Genomic DNA, 7,549 nt, shown 5'->3' on the forward strand with positions numbered 1-7,549 from the left:
GGGCAGCGCTCTCAGCCTTGGGAACAGCCCTCGCTGGGGGCCTCTGCTTAATGCTCGCCAGCTCTGCCCCCAAACGGCACTTCAAGGGTTTTTTGGACACAACATTTTGAAAATAGCCTTCTGATGACATCTCTTTGCCCTACTTTTATCTCCTGTTTATAGGGCCAAAGCTGCTCATTGCTTCACCCTCCTCTGTCCCTCTTCTATATACTTTCACTTTTGCTGTTTTGTTACTCCATTTATAATTAATTTAGCCTTTATTTTTTGCTCGAAGGGTGGTCAGAGAGTCCAGTCCCTTCTTAACTTTTTCAGTGCTGCTTCCTCTGTAGTTAAGACCCTGTCCACATACCATGTGTCCATTAACCCATATTAAGGTTAATGCATCCTTAGAGGATGAGCAGACAACCCTGTAACCACATTTGCACATCTCAAGGTCCTATCCCTCAGCCCAAGCAAGGTGTTGTGAATGAAAAGGACAGTAGGTTTGCTTCAACCCTGTTGCTGTGTTGTTCCCTGCCAGGCCGCCTAACGTCGATCTCTCTCGCTTGGCTCCCGCAGCGGAGGGCAGCCTGTGTACAATCAGCGACTGGACCCTCCTTGAGATGTCCCAGCTTCCTCATGCAGGTTAACCGGATTGCTTGCAATCCCCTTTCCATAGCTTTGGCGAGCTGGATTTGGTGAAGTGCCTCTCTTCATCAGCTTGCAGTCACAGCCTCTTGCACAAGGTCCCTCTTTAGTTCAGATTGCAAAATTTCCTTTGGTCCTGCTGTGGAGTTGCTCTACGCATGCACAGTGGTTGTGTTTTCCTGATATCTACCAACCCCACTGGAGCTGCTCTTCCAACATGCTCTGGATGTCCAGAAACCCCAGACAAGTGCCCCAACATACCCAATTCCAACAAATTCCCAACTGGAAAAAGAGCGGGTGCCTGAGCAGCTCTAGCTGTCCAACCGCCCTGTGTGCAGGAGTGAACCTGGCATGCACGAACACTTCAGCGGTAGTAGGCTACACCTCACAGCAAAATGGAGCAGCTGTTGTTCTACACCAAATTTGGAAGAAACCCAGCCGTTCCAGGCTGGCCTTCAAATACAAGGGTCTTCTCTGGACAGAGCATATGGACTTCATGTTTGTGTATATTCTTTTCTCATGCTTCCCTAGTGAGTCACTCTTTCCAGATTTGTTGCTGTGTCTCCTGCCGTGGGTGCCAGCCACTTCAGGCGGCAAATGTATGTTGCTGCCTGCGCATGGGTTCACTCTCCAATTTAGGGACTCTAAAATCCTTTCTATGCATGTGGTTACTAGCTTTTTCCTATTCTTCTTGCAGTAAATGTGAAAATTCCCTTTCCCTGTAGCAGCACTGTGAGGTTTGGACTAAACTGAGTGCATTCAAGCCTGTGCGATGACCCAGCACTAAGAGGTTTCACTGGTCAGTTCTAAAAAGCTTTTAGCAAAAGGCACTTCAGCTTCTGCATATTCTGCCACTGAAGGCATGTTTCTGCGGCTGTAAAGGCCTTCAAAAAAGGGAGCCAGCAGAAAGCTGTAGACAGCTGGAGTGTGGTGAGGAAGATTGCTGTGCTCGGTTGTCTCCTAATGCATGAGCAGAAGTGAGAGCAGTGAAACTGGGAAGGCATGAAACCTAAACCAGAGGGAAACAGTGTCACAACATCCAGCTATGCTCACTCCATTCCCTGCCGTGTGCTGCTGCAGGAGGCAAGGTTCTGCAGAAACACCCCCAAAAAGGCTGACCTTTACAGGGAAGAGGTGCAGTGGTGCCACAGGACTTGCACAGCCAAGAGCAAGTTTTAAAACTTTCTGATTCCTTCCTGAGTGCAAAATGCCTCCAAAGCCCTCAGGGCAAGGGGGAGGCTGTGGGCTGGGAGACACAGGAGCCTCCTGAGTGTGCCTCCGGACCACAGCTTTGCTCAGTGGCTGAAACTTTTAGATGCATCTTGAAGTAACAGAAATCTCTGGCAGACATCCTCGGAGGCTGGATTTTAGCTCTCATGCTTGGTGCCAGTGCCTCGTGGCTGGTTTAACTTGAGAACTTCTCTGTGCTGGCTCGGGAAGCACTTGCTGGGAGAGCCAGGAACATGCTCCACGGCCAAACGTGAACGTGCAAACCCAGACTGAGCTGGCCGAGCACAGCCATGACGCTGCCCACACACCGCACCGTGCCATGAGGCACAGTAGCTGGTGCGAAGCATCAGGGCAGAGGCAGTCCCATGAGACAGCCCAGCTCTCTGGGAGAGGGCGGACACATGGACAGCAGTGGTGTGATGTGCTGCTGCTGTGGAATTTCTCTTCACCTACTATACCCCAAAATTGTTAGGCAAACTGGAAATCTCAATGTAAAGATCAGTGATCTTTCTTGAGCATTTTTTTAATGCTTCACATTTTGTGTGAAGAAGAAGAGACTTTGCAGGATTCCTTGTCCCCTTTATCCCAGCAGGATCTGAGCCTTGCTCCCAGGTGGAGCAGGCTGTGAACTAACCCAGTTTAAGCTCAGTGCAGGGAATTGCCTAAGAATGCGTAAAGTTCCCAACAGCTTCAGATCCATTCTTAGCTCTGGCAAAACATTTCAGCATATGGGCTTGAACACATGCTTAATATATATCCCACGGAACTGCTTTACCAAGCTGGGGCAGCACCACAAGCCACCACCTACAAGCTGCAAGTTTTGCAAATTCAGCCTTTTACTGGGCACTTCTGAAAGTCCAGCAGACGTAGCTATTGCGAACAGAAGCTTGACAAGAGTAAAACCAGGCAGCAAAACATGACCCACATGGCAAGAGCTGGAGCCACAGTACTGTTAGCTGAGATGGGTTTTGCTGGGCTGTGGTGTGTCCTATGTTTTTCTTCCTCAAAAGTGCCTGCCGGGTGTCCTGTGAAGAGCAATCGCAACAGCTCTGCGTGAAGGAAAACCAGAGCAAACACCTCAACCAGTGCGTGCCCCCTGCAAAACCTCATCACTGAGCTGGCCCCACAGGCTCCATGCTTGGCAGCTCTGCAAGAAAACATCCTCAGGACTGAGGACCGAGTGAAAAAATGATTTTGCTGTGAACAGAACAAGGAAATGATAAACTCCTGAAAACGTCCGTGTGGAGAGACCCAGTGCAAAAAGCTGCAGTGGTTTTGCTTGGCAGGGTGCTGGGTGTAAGCAGTGGGGAGGGTGGCATGGCTCCGCAGGGCTGGCGGGGGGACCACGCACAGCTGTGCGGCTGGGGCAGCATCCCCCAGGAGATGCCTTTAAAACCCTCCACAGCTTCTCAACGGAAAAGGACAAACAAGTGTCATATTATTTTTGAGTTTCTAAGTGGAATGCTGCAAAATGGAGAGACAAAAAAAAACCCAAACAACTATAGTGTAAGAAGCACTTTTAAAGAAGTACTTACAAAGAAGTATTTTTACAGAAGTGTTGCTGCCTTGTTCTTATTCAGTTAGAGGAAATTTGCTCAGTGAGAAATGCAGGCGAGATCCCTACAGCCCTGGCAGTGCTAGCAAATGCCACCTCAGTTTAAACAAAACCTCGCTGCTCGCGTTTCTCTCTTTTTTTTTTCAGATATCATTATCTTTCCTGCCTCCCCTGTTATTATCTCCTCTCAAAAGCCTGAAAACAACCTGTGTTTTTCCACCAGCTGCTGTGCTGCCTCCTGCTAGACCGCCTTTTGCCGTCCTTTCTCCTGCTGCTCTCCTGGAGCACCTCCCTTGTTCCTTGAGAGTCCTACCCAGCAGCACCTTTTCCAGAAGGATGCTCAGAGCAGCAAGACCTATTACTTGCTAACAGGTGCTACAAAGTTTCCTCAAACACCTCATTGCCTACCTCACCCATCATTTTAACTGTTTCCGAGTTGGCTACCATTAAATAGCTGTGGGTTTGCTTGGACTTTTAACGTGCTTCAGAGTGTGCTTGATACTGTGCTATGACTTAGAGGAGATAGGTCAAATTTTTGACCTAATGTACTAGTTCTTTTAAATATGAAAGTGAGATTTTATTCCATACTTGTAGCTCAGAATGCAGGAACAGCTCTCTGTAAGTGTGAGGGGATGGAGAGGCACCGCAGCCACCTGTGCCTCTAATGGAAACTGATTTTAGTCCAGCAAAAAGCCATAACGATGTAATGGTCTCTGGCATTTTACCTTGATAATGTCACGGTATTTATAGTCTTTTATATGTATTTCATGACATAATGCTGTTTGGTACCTGGTTTTCACAAGATCAATGAGAGAGAATGATAACCTTTTATAATTGTCTTCCACCTCCACCAGCTGCATATGCACAGATTCAGGAAAGATGCATTTTGCATCTCACTGGGTAGGACAGATCGAGCACGGCACAGGGCAGTTGTTGTGATCACAAGGAGGAGAGGGCAGTGGGGAACATGCATTTTGTTTGTCCTCCTGCATCTCAGCCATCACGTATCGGAGCCACCTTCTTCCTCCCACTGAGTACGAGCATGCTTGCAAAGGCTTCCTCCTCAGCACTGCCCGCTGGGCACCAGTGTCTTTTTATTTTGAGTAAAAAGACAGCAGAATTGTGTCTTAAAATTAGAAGTTGGCATCCCATGAACAGTTTGGCTGCATCCTGGATGTCTGAAGAGTTGTGCTATCCAATCTCCCTCAGTGACTTGATCTGTGCACAGTCTGCATGTCTTTGTTAGATGGACTTTAATGTAATTGCTGATTGTTGGGATCAGCAGCCATGGGTAGGTTCTCCCTGGTCTCAGAGGGCGGTTAGGGCAAGGTGGGTGACTGACACAGCCAGCAAAACAGAAGAAAAAGGGGATGTGTGCAGAAATGTCATGGGGGAGTTTATAAAAGGTGATGGAGCCCACGGGTCTCATTGTTGGAATGAAAATGGGTTATAGTGGGTAGAGTGCTCCATGGGGCAGCCCATGTCTCCTGCCGGCCACGCATCCCATGGGCTCCTGTTGCAGCCATGTCTGTCTGCGCTCAGCGGGGAGGGCTTCGTGGTGATGTCCCCATCCTCCTCTGACAGCAGCATCCCAGCCCGGCAGACCCCTGCTGCAGCGCGTGACGCCAGCCGCTCCTGCCCATCTGCTCCTGCTGCGCTGGTGCCTCGCTGCCGGGCACAGAGCGCTGGGGCTGGCGGCTCCTCCGTCCGCGCTGGAGGAAGGGCAGGGGCAAACCTGCAGCCCTGCAGTGCCATGGGATGTGGCCAGGCATGTCCCCAGCAGCTGTTGAGCACGGTGAGCCCTCTGCTCGTCCTCCCTGCCCGATGCCCTCCCTGGCGCAGGCGTGGGCTGGCTTCCAGTACACCCCAGGTGGTTCAGCATGGGCCCAAATACATTCCCATCCACCACCTGCATGGCTGAACTTGGCCTCTCTGGTGGGGGGTCAGTGGGGGTCCCACCTCCGTATCCACCTCCAGCCAGGAGCACCTGCCTGAGCCTCATGGGTGGGGGACATGGGCTGAGATATTTGTTTTGGACAATCTCAGGACAGCAGAAGGATGGGAAGGGTCATAGCTTCAGGTCTGGGCAAACTTTGCAGCAGCTTTGGCTTTTGAATGCCACCAGCACCTCTGTTGCAATGAGCCCCCCATTCCTCTGCAACGCATTTTATGCTACAGGATCTCTGACATCCTTCCAAACCTCATTGTCCCTAATCCATGCAAAAACCCTGGGGGAAGGTGCTATAAACCCAAACGAGGGCTCGAGCAAGCAGCGGCGAGAGGACCTGAACCAGCCCTTGGAGCTGAGCGGTGGCCTCACCCCTTGCTCCACCAACAGTCCCCACTCGCACCCCTCAGCCTCCCTCTCCCCTCCTGCAGTGGGGACCTTGCCAGGGCCTCGGGGACCTTCCTCGGGGCCACCAGAGCCCTGCCAAGTGCTGCAGCTCCCTCTGCGGGAAGGGGCCCAATTGTAAGTTGCGGCTGTATTTGAGTCAGAGCACTGAGACTCGCTCAGGGTTCCCCGGAGAAGCCGTGGCTGGCTGGGGCATCGCTGCCAGCATGGGAACAGCCCTGGTGTGCGGCGATATTTCTGTGACAGTAAGTCTTCCAAGCACACAGACTTCAGCAAAAACTGCGTTTATTTGGGAAAAAAAACTTCCTGTAAGAGCGAAATATTCTGTAATTGTCTATTTGGGGATTCCTAAAGCAACACTAAAGCAATTCCCCTGGGGAGGGGGATGCTGGGTTAGATGGTCTATTGGTAATTTTCATGTTTCCAAAAGTCTGCCCCCAGAGCCAACTCGGTGCCTGGCATTCAGCCCCTTGTCCTTGCCTGGGAAGACAGAGCTTTCCACACACAGCTAGGAAAAAGAGCTGCTAAAATTTCCATTTGCATTTCCATCCCTTCAAAAAAATAACAAATGTAAGGGGAGTAAATAAATGAGTTTATTAGCCATGAATTCAGCCCAGCTGTCTAGGAGTTACTCACTGTTTTGCTGGCAGCTTTGGACCAGAGCCAAGTAGCCGTGCTTGGCCGTTCCGCACCTCCCCACGCACGTGGACTTGTTTTTAAAGTGCAGGGAATGGTGCCGGGCACCGTTTTGCTGCGGTGGATTTTGGTAAGGATGAAAGTCTCCGGCTGTGCAGGCTTCCCTGCTCCTGGCTGGGGCGGTGGGACCCTCACCAGTGCATCAGGCCGGCCTGCGAGCCGTGCAGGGCCATGGCTTGCTGGGACCTCTGCTGCTGGCTGGGAGAGCAGCTTTGCTTCTTGGACCTGGGAATTTCCAGGCCCAGCTGACTTCTGGAGAAGAAGCAAAAATAAATGTATTTTCTAATCTGTATGGACTTGTTTAGGGAGCTGCAATGCCTGCCTTTTTTTAGGGTGCCCAGGTGCAGCACAGCCCCGCAGCCATGCATGGGCAGGGGTCACCTCCTCCTCTGGCTGCAGCTGGGCCCCGGCAGAGAGCCAGCAGCACCGCCAGGAGCGGGGACACGGCGCATCCCGGGTCGACGGCATGTGGGCAGACCTCTGGTCCGTGCCCCAGCCCAAAGTCTTGTTCTTTTGCCCAGGAGCCAGCTGGCCAGGTCCTTCCCTGCCGCAGCAGCCAGCCAGTGGGAAAGCTGCAGGTCCCCACGGGGAAGGCGATGTCTGCACCCACCCCACTGCCCGAACATCACGTGGGGATGTCCCCTGTCACAGGGAAACCGGCAGGCACCCGGCCTCCGTGTTAGACTCAGCTCCACCACCGACCACCTCACTGGCAAGGTGATGTTGTTGTGGCTTCATTCCTCCATCAGATGTGCTGGGGTCCTGCAGCAGCCCAGAAAACAGTCTCTCTCTGACTGTCCCTCTGTCACTGTTTCTGAAGGGCTCAGGACTTCAGCCTCCGCAGAAAGAGTAGGAAATAGGAGTTGCCACTGTCCCAGTGAGGACTGGAGACTGGGTATGCTGGGGAGACTCTAGCTCAGAGCCCAGGGAGCTCCATCTCAGCTGCTGGCAGCTAAACCTAGGCAGCCGGAGCAGACTGACATGTCAGCTCAGATAAGAAACCAATCTCAGATTTATTTTAAGGATGCGTATTTTTATTTTTAAGTTTCCCCTTTGTAATGATTCCCAATCTGGTAGCAACAATTTTT

Source organism: Falco peregrinus, chromosome 5 (assembly GCF_023634155.1).
Source record: "Falco peregrinus isolate bFalPer1 chromosome 5, bFalPer1.pri, whole genome shotgun sequence".
Lineage (NCBI taxonomy): Eukaryota > Metazoa > Chordata > Aves > Falconiformes > Falconidae > Falco > Falco peregrinus.